The sequence below is a fragment of the Balaenoptera physalus genome (genome assembly GCF_965194825.1).
Source record: "Balaenoptera physalus genome assembly, chromosome: 11".
NCBI classification, from domain to species: Eukaryota; Metazoa; Chordata; class Mammalia; order Artiodactyla; family Balaenopteridae; genus Balaenoptera; species Balaenoptera physalus.
In genome coordinates this window covers 89,917,735-89,930,390 of record NC_138896.1, presented here as the reverse complement: position 1 = coordinate 89,930,390, position 12,656 = coordinate 89,917,735, and the positions used below count along the sequence as shown (strand labels likewise).

The 12,656-nt window shown below is 40.9% G+C and overlaps 1 protein-coding gene across 1 annotated transcript in view; it reads left to right on the top strand.

Moving 5' to 3' along the window:
• The window catches only part of FRMD4B (FERM domain containing 4B), a 336,744-nt gene that overhangs the window by 58,550 nt on the left and 265,538 nt on the right, over positions 1-12,656 (top strand). The gene's annotated exons all lie outside the window — the stretch shown is intronic.

The window sequence follows — 12,656 nt, the reverse complement described above, 5'->3', positions numbered from 1 at the left end:
TTTATTTATTTATTTTTGGCTGCATAGGGTCTTCGTTGCGGTGTGCGGGCTTCTCATTGCGGTGGCTTCTCTTGTTGTGGAGCACGGGCTCTAGGCACGCGGGCTGCAGTAGTTGTGGCATGTGGGCTTCAGTAGTTGTGGCACTCGGGCTCAGTAGTTGTGGCTTGCAGGCTCTAGAGCGCCGGCTTAGTAGCTGTGGTGCATGGGCTTAATTGCTCCGTGGCCTGTGGGATCTTCCTGGACAAGGGCTCGAACCCGTGTCCACTGCATTGGCGGGCAGATTCTTAATCACTGCACCACCAGGAAAGTCCAGTGTTGTGTATGTTCAGGCAAACCAATATTTGCATATTTATTTATAAATTGCATCTCGTCTATGCATATTACCACATGGACATACTGAGCACTGTGCGGTATAGTGGGTAAGAGCATGGATCTGTACCTCAGTTTCTTTGTAGGTTTGTTGTGAGAAACGATTACCTGCAAAGCCCTTAGTACAATGCCTGACATGAAGTCAGCAGAATATGGGTTACATTGCAGTATGAAACGTACCCTAAACACAAGTTTTTTAAGGATGAGATCAAAATATATAAATAGAAGTTTCTATATATATTTTAAGTGTATAGGAATATATATTTCCATACCCCATCTTGCACACCTTTTTGGGGGTGTACACTCCCCACTTTGGAGACCACCAGTTAAGACTTAGTATTTGCTGCCAGGCAGACTGTGCTGCCTTGAGTAAATTCACTTTTTCCAGCCTCAGTATCCTCTTCTGTGGGATGACAGCAGTTAATAGCGCCTGCCTTATAGGGCTGTTGGAGGATTAAATGCACTACATCCACTTAACCCAGGCCCTGCCTGGTGCACCCTCAGGACTCAGTAAAATGTTACATGTGATTATTGTCACAAAAGTAACGGTCGTTGTCTTTAAATCAGCAAAGAGAAAAAAGATCATCCATAATCCTACAGGATCATATATTATCGCTGTAAAGAAACTTGTTGCCATATTTTTAGACCTTTTCCTAAAGCTTCTGTATACACACATATGTATTTTGCATAATTGGAATCGTATTGTGTGTTCTCCTGTGGACCCATTCTTAGTGGCTGTAGAGTATAACATAGGCTCAGATTAATTTATTCACCCAACCCTATTGTTGATCATTTGGTTTTTCTGTTTTAAACAACACTGTGATGAAAAGTCTTTTTTAACAGGCTTATTGGGATGTAGTTTATGTACCATCAAATCATCCACTTGAAGTGTGCAATTCAGTGATTTTTAGTGTATTCAGAGTTGTGTGACCATCACCAGAATCTAATTTTAGAACATGATTGTTGCTACACAAAGAAACCTGCACCTGGGACTTCCCTGGTGGCTCAATAGTTAAAAATCCGCCTGCCAATGCGGGGACATGGGTTTGATCCCTGGTCTGGGAAGATCCCACATGCTGCGGAGCAGCTAAGCCCACGAGCCACAACTACTGAGCTCACGTGCTGCAACTACTGAAGCCCGTGCTCCTGGAGCCCGTGCTCTACAACAAGAGAGGCCACCGCAATGAGAAGCCCTTGCACCGCAACAAAGAGTAGCCCCTGTTCACCGCAGCTAGAGAGAAAGCCCGCATGCAGCAACAAAGACCTGACGCAGACAAAATAAATAAATAAACAAATAACAAATGTTTAAAAAAAAAAAGAAAAAAACCTGCACCCATGGTAGTCACCGCCATCCTCAACCTTCCCAGGCCAGGCAACCATTAATCTACGTTCTGTCTGTATAGATTTGTCTATTCTGGACATTTCCTATAAATGGGATCATACAGTATGTTGTATTTGAAGACTGGTTTCTTTTACTTTACATAATGTTTTTTGAGGTTCACCCACATTGTAGCACTATCAGGTCATTATTCCTTTTTGTTGCCAAACATCCCATGGTGTGGATATATCACGTTTTATTCATCTTTTCATCAGTGATGAACATTTGAGTTGTTTCCATGATGAGTAATCTTATAGATTAATCTTAACTATTTCCTTTGAATGCATTCCTAGACTTGAAAATTCTGGATCCTGTAATTTCCAGACTTTTGACTATCAAGCACTTCTAATCCAGACTATATCTCTCATTTGAGCACATTAATGACTTCCTTCTTCCTCATCGTATGAACTACAAAACTTTTGTATTCCTTGTGACACCTGGAGGTATTTACAATTTCTAATATTCTAGAGAACCATTCTCGGGAATTCTATCCTATGTTGGGTGTCAGAGGCTCTGACGGACAGTGATATTCCTAAAGGGAGCACATTGTATTTACTTATATCAGCCTTTATCATTTTCAACTAGAAACCTCCCTGTCGTCTGGCATTAAGGAAAATTGGCACAGACTTGTAAGTGGTAGATCGTCTCTTTAAATTGTCTCACTTTGTCCTTTTAAGTATATGTATCCCTTACCAACCTCCTAGAATTGGTTGACAACCAGAAAAATAATGTCTTGTGTCAGGGGAATTTAGACCCAAGGTTTCACAGCCCATAGGCAGCTAAGTATCATTAGGCTCATAATCTTATTTATTTAAAATATGTTATTGCTAAACTGACTTTCCCCCTTCTTTAAAAATTTGGAAGTACGTGAAAGTTTGTTTTCTACATGCTGTGGTTTTTAATCCAACATAGCTGTTAAACTCTTGGGGTGGCCTCTTCGGTAAAATCTACTCACCCTTTTTCTTTATTATATGAAAGGATCCTGCAGAGAAGGCAGCTGGTGGATATACACCAAGCTTAGGCCTTTGTCAGTGTGAATCCTGGATAATGTTTACAAATAGAATGGTCTCTGCAGGTAAGAGAGCTTCCTCCTTTACCACTGCGTTTAATCTTTCCAAAGCCTGAGAAATATTCGTTGAATCATGGTGATTAGGACAGCTGATTTTGCCCTTGCCTTCACCCCCAGATATTCTTCCTCTACTGACCTTTCTGGTCACAAGCAACAGAGCCGATTAAAATAAAGACCATCCACCGCACCCCCTGAGGCTCCCCGGTGTTGTCATCGGTGATGCTAATGGGTTTGCCTTGATCTTTACTTCACTGCCTCTTGAGAATAACAACGTGCATTTATGAGACTGTTGCCTAGATGAGAAGAAGTCTGGCAGGGGCTCGTAAGTGCTGGATCTCTCTTATGTGTCTCTTATGAGAGACGTTTTTATGTAAGATATCCAATTTCAATCTTGCGATTACCCACAGAGTTGGTGCTGATATGCCCATCCTAAGGACGAGAAAGTTGAGACATCATTGCTCGGTGCCTCCTGGCAGACAAGGTGTAAAAAAATTCCAATTCAATACAGACTTCTTAAGATTACAGCATAGGAGATACAGTCATTCCTAAGAGTAAACAAAGGTAACCCTATTGCTAAATTCTTACCTATCAGAGATGGTGCATACCTTGGTGACCAAAGCCATTAAAAAATAAATGCTGCAGTGTTATACTCGCCAAGGTGTGGTGTTCAGAGAAAATGCCCTTCAAAAAAATGGGTGGGGGAGAGTTTCTATGATCAAGAAATTTGGGAAATGTTGGGTTAAATTAAGTCACACAGACTCTAGATTGCAGACCTTCTCAGAGACTCTACTATCGGAATATGCATTGTGAAACCCCAAGATGGGTAGAGCATAAATCTTTTTTTTGTGGGACACCTATTAGCGTTTTAAAGAGCTGGTGTTTGTGACACACACCGCCAGAATGAACTTCATAACAGCCATTATTTTTTGGTTTACTTTTTTTTGTACGTAAAAGACACATGTGGTAAACTCAGAGTATGCAAAGGTATTCAGTGAAAAGGTCTGTCTGTCTGCCTTTAATCACTGTCTCTGAGATTCTCTCTTGAGAGACAAGCATTGATTTCAAGATGTGCAATCATGTTTGTATGTGTGTAAGCGCATACGTGTGATTTAGAATATTTCTAACCTTTTCCTACAGTGAACAGTGCTGCGGTGGGTACCCTTGTACATTTGTCTTTGTCATCATGGTGTTTCTTGTATCAGCCTTTGATAAAAGCCAGGGGTGTAAAGATAAAATATGATTCTGTGAAGTCAAGAATAACCCAGGTTCATAGCCTTCTGATGGTCTGGCTTGATCCAGAGATATTTCGATAATTTAGAGAATTTAGAGAACTATAGATCCAAGTCCTAAAACTATATTATCAGAACTTGTTTAAAATAGTGGGAATATGTATAGATTATTTTTCAGAGATAAGAAAAATTAGTTTGTGACAAATCATATTTCTCTTAGGAAATAAAGAGGTTTGGAGTTGATACAGTAATTGTACCTGTGTTCCAACTCATGGCAAAATGAAACTCAAGGCATGAAATCTTTAAAACAGGGATTTCCCACGTGGATAACCTTTGATTCTTAATTCAAAATTCAAAGCAAACTGCTTTATTTACCCTGCTTCAGGAGCAATGGTTTTGCTTTCTCACTATCTTGTACTGCATTTGATTTCTGCCAAATAGCGTTTGACTGACTCAAAGACTTTAAAGATTGTTTTCTCTCTTCAGCATATTTCTCCCTTTTCTCTTTTGTGAACAAAGTAGAAAAATAATATAAGGTAACTTTATGTAACAAGAAATAAAACCTTTCTTTTTTTTAAAAAAATTTATTTATTTATTTATATTTATTTTTGGCTGTGTTGGGTCTTCGTTTCTGTGCGAGGGCTTTCTCCAGTTTGTGGCGAGCGGGGGCCACTCTTCATCGCGGTGCGCGAGCCTCTCACCGTCACGGCCTCTCCCGTTGCTGAGCACAGGCTCCAGACGCGCAGGCTCAGTAGTTGTGGCTCACGGGCCCAGCTGCTCCGCGGCATGTGGGATCTTCCCAGACCAGGGCTCGAACCCGTGTCCCCTGCATTGGCAGGCAGATTCTTAACCACTGAGCCACCAGGGAAGCCCAAAACCTTTCTTTTTGAAACAGATGTTGTTGTCTAGTTGGAATTCAACTATAGAACTTGATAGAAGTCCTTCCATATTTTGTTAAACAGTTTTTTTGATAATGTCTCTCTTATTGTTTTTAATCAATCTGATTAAGAGGGTTCAATCTCAGAGCAGGCTGGGCAAGTTTCCTTGAGGCCAAATTACTATTGGGACATCAGGTAATTTAAGTGTATTTTCACTGTCTGGTCCTTCTTTGGGAGAGTGCCTAAGATGCTGTAGCCACCATCCATCATAAGGTGCCATCACTCTGGGCCAGGCACTTTACATGCAGTGTCTCATCATTTATACAGTGTGTATAGTATCACTTGAACCTGTACTATTAGGTGGGAACTGCTCTTATCCCCATTTTATAGAAAGAGAAACTGAGGCACAGGACAACCAAAAAACTCCCTCAAGGCCACCCAGCTAGGATGTTATAGAGCTGGAATTTGAACCTATTGTTTTAAAATCTTGCCCAAATTAGAGTTGGGTTTATTCTCTAGAGTAGGTCTTGAATTCTTTTAAACTCAAAGACGTGTAATCAACAATAAGAAAACAAATATTTGTCACTGCTGTAACCTAGTTATGCCAGCAACATGTGAATGGTCTCCAGTGTTCACAGCTCCTGGCAATGGGGGGATTTGGTTTTCTACATCTGAGAGGTCCTGGCTCCAGAGCTGGTGTGACTCTCCAGGCCAGAGGATGGAACAAGCATAATGACACGTGTGACTTTCTTAGAAGGAGATGCTCTGACCCTTTTATTACCTCCCCTGGGACACAAGTGATCACCTGCGATGATGTCTAGTCTTAACTCTTTGTCCTCACTTGAAGCCAACCAAATGGGCAGGTCTTCCACCATGTTCTTAAGGAAACGTTTGCCCGAATTTTCCCTTAGAAATTCTTACAAACATTAGCATTCGCTTCCTATGTTGTAATATGTAGAAATGGTGGTCGGGGACGCATGGAACCCAGTGTGACAAAAAGTTTTCAGTTCCCCCTTTGTGTCAAGAGGTTGGAAGAGAGTCATTATGTGAAACCTGAGTATTAAGGCGTTTTCAGGTCATGAAGAGGAATTTGACCAGAGGAGTCCCAGAAATGCAGATCTTGAATTCTAATCCTGTGCTCTTAACCACTGCTGTGCTGTGGGCATCTGGCCATTTGCATTTGTCCTCTAGGGCATTATAAACCCATCTATACTGGCGGAAAATCTCAGAAACCTTATATAAAGGGAACTAACCCCTACTGAGTGGTTACCGGGTGCCAGGGACTGTTAGATGCTCTGTATCCTTACTAACAACCAGCTGCCCAAGCTCACACGCTCAAACTAGGTCTTGGAAACTGTCACTTCTGCATGTGGTCATTCCACATGCTCTGCCGCCTCCCCAAACAGGCAAGATGTAGAAATCAGAGACAAAAGGGAGTCTTGATTGCCAGGTTCAGTTTCCTGCCAGGGCAGGATGTAATTGCAGGGCTGTCTAGAGCCTATGATAAGCTGATACTAAATTTGTTCTTGGCAGACTGTCTTGGGACGTGTGGGGGAAGGGTGGAGGAGGGGGAAGTGGGAGCTTAGGTGCAAGGATCCTTTTGTAATCTCTGGTCTCCTCTTGTTTGAGCATGAGAACACTTCCTGAATGCTGGTCTTAAATATTTAGTGGTCATTCAGATGTAAGACTAGTCTGCAAACGTTCATGCCCGAGACACGGATACAATGATAAGGGTGGTTTTGCTGTATCCAGACTCCCTCTTCCTGTCTCTTGTGCATCTGGCCTGAGGCTTGTGTATCAGTGAGGTATTTGGATGTGACATCTCTCCTGGTGTAACAGGTAAATTGCGAAGGGCTTCTGACATTTTTCTTACTGACTGTGCTGTTCACTAACACTGTCTTAGGTTAAAAAGGAATGGAGCATCATTTGAATGGCTTTGTTTTCCTAACTTTAGCTCTGTTTCTTTTTTTTTTTTTTTGCAGAAGAGAAATAAATAGTTCAGGAGATGAAAAAAAGGCGCTTTTTAAAAATTTGATGATAGTTGATTTACAATATTGTGTTAGTTTCAGGTGTACAGCTTCAGATTCTTTTCCATTATAGGTTATTATGAGATATTGAATATAGTTTCCTGTGCTATACAGTAAATTCTTCTTGTTATGTTTATAAAATTGTAACATATAATAAAGGTGAAATTATCAAGAAAAGGATACATTGTTCACAACTAGTGCTGGGAGAATTGACAAGCTGGGAAAAAATAGCATCTCCCCATACAACATATACCAAATTAATTCTTAATGGATTAAAGATTCAAATGTAAAAAAAAATACGTAAAAGCTGAAAGAAAAAAATGGTGCTTTTACACAAAGTTTCTTCAATTCTAACTAGGTGCCATTTTCTTTCCTTTGATTTTCTTATCTGAAAGAATATTAGATGGGGGTATACTCTTGCTTTTATTTCTTTTCCTTTTTTTTCTGGTCTGCTGTCTCTCTCTCTCTCTCTGTGTCCCTTTCCCTCTCCTTCTTTCCTTCCCTTCCTCCCTCCCTTTCTGTCCTTCTTTCTTTTCTAAATATTGAAAAGCTTGATGCTTTGCAACTAGCTACGCAAAGGCAGCTCTAAATTGGAGAACTCCACAATAAGCCCTGCTTCATTCACCTCTTTGTTTCCTGAGTGATCATCATTTTGTCAAGGGTGTCGCTAACTGGAGAATGCCTCAGTGAAAGGAAAAACTGAGTACAACACTGCCTGGCTTCCTGACACCTATTGTTTGAGCTCTGCTTTGCTTTTCCTTTCATTAGAAGGGCAAGCTGGCCTCTGTCATTTGCTTTTCTCCCTTTCGTCTCATTGGTCTTGCTTGAGACTAGTTTTCCTGAAACATAATTTTAATCAAGCCAGTGCTGGCCCTTCAGATGAAGAGGAATCTATTTTCCTGAAATTAGTCTTTTATGGAGAGGTTTTCCGTGTAAAATGTTGAGGAAATTCTTGCTGTTCTTTTTCTGGTGGGGGTGAGGGTGAATGAGGGTGGTTTTGGAGAGGAATAGGCTCTTTTTTTTTCCCACCCTATTACAAGGGCTGAAGTAGGCAATCTTATCTTGTGCTCCATTCAACCTAAAAGTTGGTCGGCCAACAGCTCTTAATTATAGGCCTGGTGGGGCGGAGACAGCTGTGGCAGAGTTCTGGCCCTCAGGGAGTGTATGCTCTAGTGTGTAACACAGTAAAGCCATAAGCTGATACAAATGTGAATATGGAAATAAACCTAGTAGAAACGCATTCCAGAAACAAAACAATGAGTGGTAAGTAGTGACTATGGGCTGCTTGAGCTGCAGAAGTAGAAGGCTTCTCTTTTGCATTGACCAAAAGGTTGCAAAGAAGGCAGTCATGCAAAGGTCTGGGAGAAAAGTTTTCAGAGTAGAAGGAAGAAGCACCGTTGCAAATGCCTGAGACAGGAACAAGCCTGGCACGTTTGAGAGACAGGAGCATTTAAGCTCTTCTCAAAGATGACAGGAGCCAGTTTGTACTGAACAGAATCAAGGCATTCCTGAGAAAGGGAAGAACTGGGGCAAAGGTCCTTATGAAAGGAGACTAAGAAGAATAGCAGGTGCTGTCTGGCTAGTGCTGAAAACTTCATGCAGTATATGGTGTGGATGTACGTTTTAAATAGCCTTAGTGAGATGTAACATCCCATGAGACATGTTTATCCATTTGAAATGTTACCCATTTAAAATATATGGTTCAATGGCTCTTAGTATATTTACAGAGTTGGGCAGCTATCACCATAATCTTACTTTAGAACATTTTCATCACCCCCCCAGAAGAAATCCTGTACCCTCTAGCCGTCCCTTCCCATTCTTCCAATCACCCCAGCCCTAGGCAACCACTCATCTACTTCCTGTCTCTGCAGATTTGCTTATTCTGGACATTTCATATACATAGGATCATACAATATGTGGTCTTGTCTGATGGCCCTAGAATGTTTTTGAAGTTCTTCTATGTTACATAACACCATCAGTATCTCATTCCTTTTAATTGCTAAAAAATATTCCATTGTATCTGTCCATTCATCAGTTGATGAACATTTGGGCTGTTTCCACTTTTTGGCTCTTATGAATAATGCTATGAAGATTTGTGTGCAAGTTTTGGTGTAGACATTTGTTTTCATTTCTCTTGGGTAGTTACCTAGGAGTAGCATTTCTGGGTCATATGGCAACTCTCTGTTTAACATTTTGAGGAACTACTGAATTGTTTTCCACGGTGGCTACACGAGCAGTTTACACGAGCTATGTGTGAGGGTTACAGTTTTTCCACGTCCTTGCTAATACCTGTTATTGTCTGTCTTTTTGATAGCCATTCTAGTGGTTGTGAAGTGGTGTGTCATTGTGGTTTTGATCTGTGTTTCCCTAATGACTAATAATGTTGAAACATTTTCATATGTGCTTATTAGCCATTCATATGTTTTCTTTGGAGAAATGTCCGTTCAGATCCTTTGTCTATATTTTAGGTGAGCTACTTGCCTTTTCATTTTTCAGTTATAGAAGTTTTTTTAATATTCTGGAGGTAAGTTCCTTATTAGATATATGATTTGCAGATATTCCCACCAGACAGTGGGTTATCTTTTCGCTTTCTTGATGGTGTCCTTTGAGGCACAAAATTTTTTAGTTTTGATGAAGTCTAATTTATTAATCTCTTTTTTTGCTTGTGCTTTTGGTGTCATATGTAAGAAATCCCAAGGTCACAAAGATTTCATAGTGTGTGTTTTCAAAGAGTTTTATAGTTTTAGCTCTTATATTTAGGTCTGTGATACACTTCTGGTTATTTTTTATTTATGTTATGACGTAGGTGTCCAACTTCATTACTTTTCATGTACTTATCCAGGTGTCCTAGTACAATTTGTTGAAAAAAGTATTCTTATTGAATTATGTTGGCTCCTTTGTAGAAAATCAATTTACCATGAACATTAGAGTTTATTTCTGGGCCCTAAGGAGGATGCATTTTTAATTAATGGCATCTTTCTAACATGGTGTGAAGGCTTCAGAGATCCAAGCTCTGGTTGGGTAGTAAAGCAGCTGTCAGGTAAATTCTGGATTGAAGAGGCTTCATTTTCTCTGGTTATAAAGTGAATTTATGGGTGACGATTCTTGTATTATTTCCTTATAGTACTGAAAAGATCCTTCAGGCAATTTTCAGACATTTAATAGGGCTTCATCTTAACCATCACTGACAGGGCAATATCTCTTCTAAAGTTCCCTTTTTCTTTCATTTCTTTTCTTTTCCTTTCTCCTCCCTCCCTTCCTTCCTTCCTGCCTCTCTTCCTCTCTCTCTCTCGCTCTCTCCTTTCCCTTCCTTTCTTTAGTTCTTTCATTTCTTCCTTTAAAACATAACCTAGGTTGAAGAGATGAGATTTACAGTCATGATACAAGGGAACATTTAAATTAGGTGATGCATACAATGATGTGAATAGATTAGAATATATGGATATTTGAGATCATGTAATCACACAAACTCAGGCTAATGACTTCTGAATTCAGCAAAGTTTTTGAAGTAAATTGTAAGAAACATAAACATTGAGCACTCATCCTCCCAAGATTTATGCTTCTTCTTTCTTACACTTTTCCCTTGGGAAGTTTCTCCCTGGACCATCTTTTTTTTTTTTTTTTTAATATTTAAACAGATTTTTCTTTTTTTTTTTTAAACTTTGAGTTTATTTATTTATTTATTTATGGCTGTGTTGGGTCTTCGTTTCTGTGCGAGGGCTTTCTCCAGTTGCGGCAAGTGGGGGCCACTCTTCATCGCGGTGTGCGGGCCTCTCATTATCGTGGCCTCTCTTGTTGAGGAGCACAGGCTCCAGACGCGCAGGCTCAGTAATTGTGACTCACGGGCCTAGTTGCTCCGCGGCATGTGGGATCTTCCCAGACCAGGGCTCGAACCCGTGTTCCCTGCATTGGCAGGCAGACTCTCAACCACTGCGCCACCAGGAAAGCCCCCTGGACCATCTTTATGTGACTAATGCTCCAAACTGCATCAGCATCCCTGGACAGTGTCCTAAACTCAGGCCCTAAATGTCCTACTGGATATTTTCACCAGGACACCTACTAGGTGTCAAAGGTCACAAACAGAAGAATTATTTTTGACATTTTAAAAGAGCATACACCTGTTTGGGAAAAGCATCTTATGAACTTGTTTGGAAAAAAGAACAGCTGCTCTAATCTACAGATCCTGGACTTCAGCTGCAACATTTTCAGCCTCCAGCCAACCCTGCTGCTTCAGACTGGCCCACACAATCCGAATTGGCTCTTGCCAACCTATCCTGTTCCTGTTTGTCCTGAATTCAGTGGTTTTGCATACTGACAGACACTCTCGGTTTGTCTCAAGTCTGAAGTCAAGGGGAGGTTCTGTCAGCAACCAAGGAACTCTGTTCAGTCTTAAATGGATAAATTATACCACCGACTAGATTGTCTCTAATTGTTGAATACATCGCACCCTTAAAAGTTGTCTGTCCATTTGTGTTTATATCAAATCTGAACTTAGGGCCAGTATATGCTTGCTCATTGTTTGAAATTTAAATATTAATAAAATAGTATATCCATAAGAAAATAAATAAAAGAGCAAACAATTTATCAGTCCTGTGAATTTATCCATCGCCATTGGTCTGTCTCATCTACTAGATTTCCGTTCCTCTTGCCTCTACGTGATTCTCCTGAAGTAGTGCACTAAACTTCTGACCAGTCTCTTCCCCTGCCGTCTCTTTCTCTTCCAGATAGATTGGGTTCACTTTGTTGGAAAACCTCATTGATGACATCAGTCTCTAGAGCCCCAAATCTTCATTACCTGTAGGATAAAACCTAAACTTCTTTGCTTAATATTCAAAATCCTTGTCCAATCTGTCTTTCACTTGCTTTCCAAGCCTTTTTTCTGACTTCCTCCGAGTTTTTCTTCTTCCAAGCCACGCTGTTCAGTGTTTCCTGAACAGACCTTGAGCCTTTCTGCTTTGGGGCTTCCTTTACCTTTTGCTGCCCATGTAGTATATCTGCCACTCTCCCTCCCTTCTCCTTATATAAATCTCTCTTTCTTTCAAGACTCAGTGTAAATCCTGTTTCTTCTGGTTACTCCCCAGTGAGTGACAGGTCCAAGTCGAGATCCTTAACGGCTTAGTTCCATGGTGGAGGTTGCAAACTGTCAATCCATGGGCCAAATTCAGTTTACAGATATGTTTTCTTTCATCCACATTGTGTTTTTTGTTTTTTTTTTTTAATTTTTCAATTAGTGCCAACAGTTAAAAATCTGATATATCACATTTAAAGAATCAGATTTCCAGCCAACTTGGAAAAATTCGAAGCAGGGCTCTGTATTCCCAGGGGGTAGCTGTGTGTGATTGCTCTCTTCTTTTTTTTTTAAATTTATTTATTTATTATTTTTGGCTGTGTTGGGTCTTTGTTGCTGTGTGCGGGTTTTCTGTAGTTGCAGCGAGCGGGGGGGCTACTCTTCGTTGCACTGCGCGGGCTTCTCATTGCGGTGGCTTCTCTTGTTGTGGAGCACGGGCTGTAGAGCACGCGGGCTTCAGTAGATGCGGCACGTGGGCTCAGTAGTTGTGACTCACGGGCTTAGATGCTCTGCAGTATGTGGGATCTTCCCGGACCAGGGCTTGAACCCGTGTCCCCTGCACGGGCAGGCGGATTCTTAACCACTGCGCCACCAGGGAAGCCCTGTGATTGCTCTCTTAAGCTGCCCCCATTTGGCCA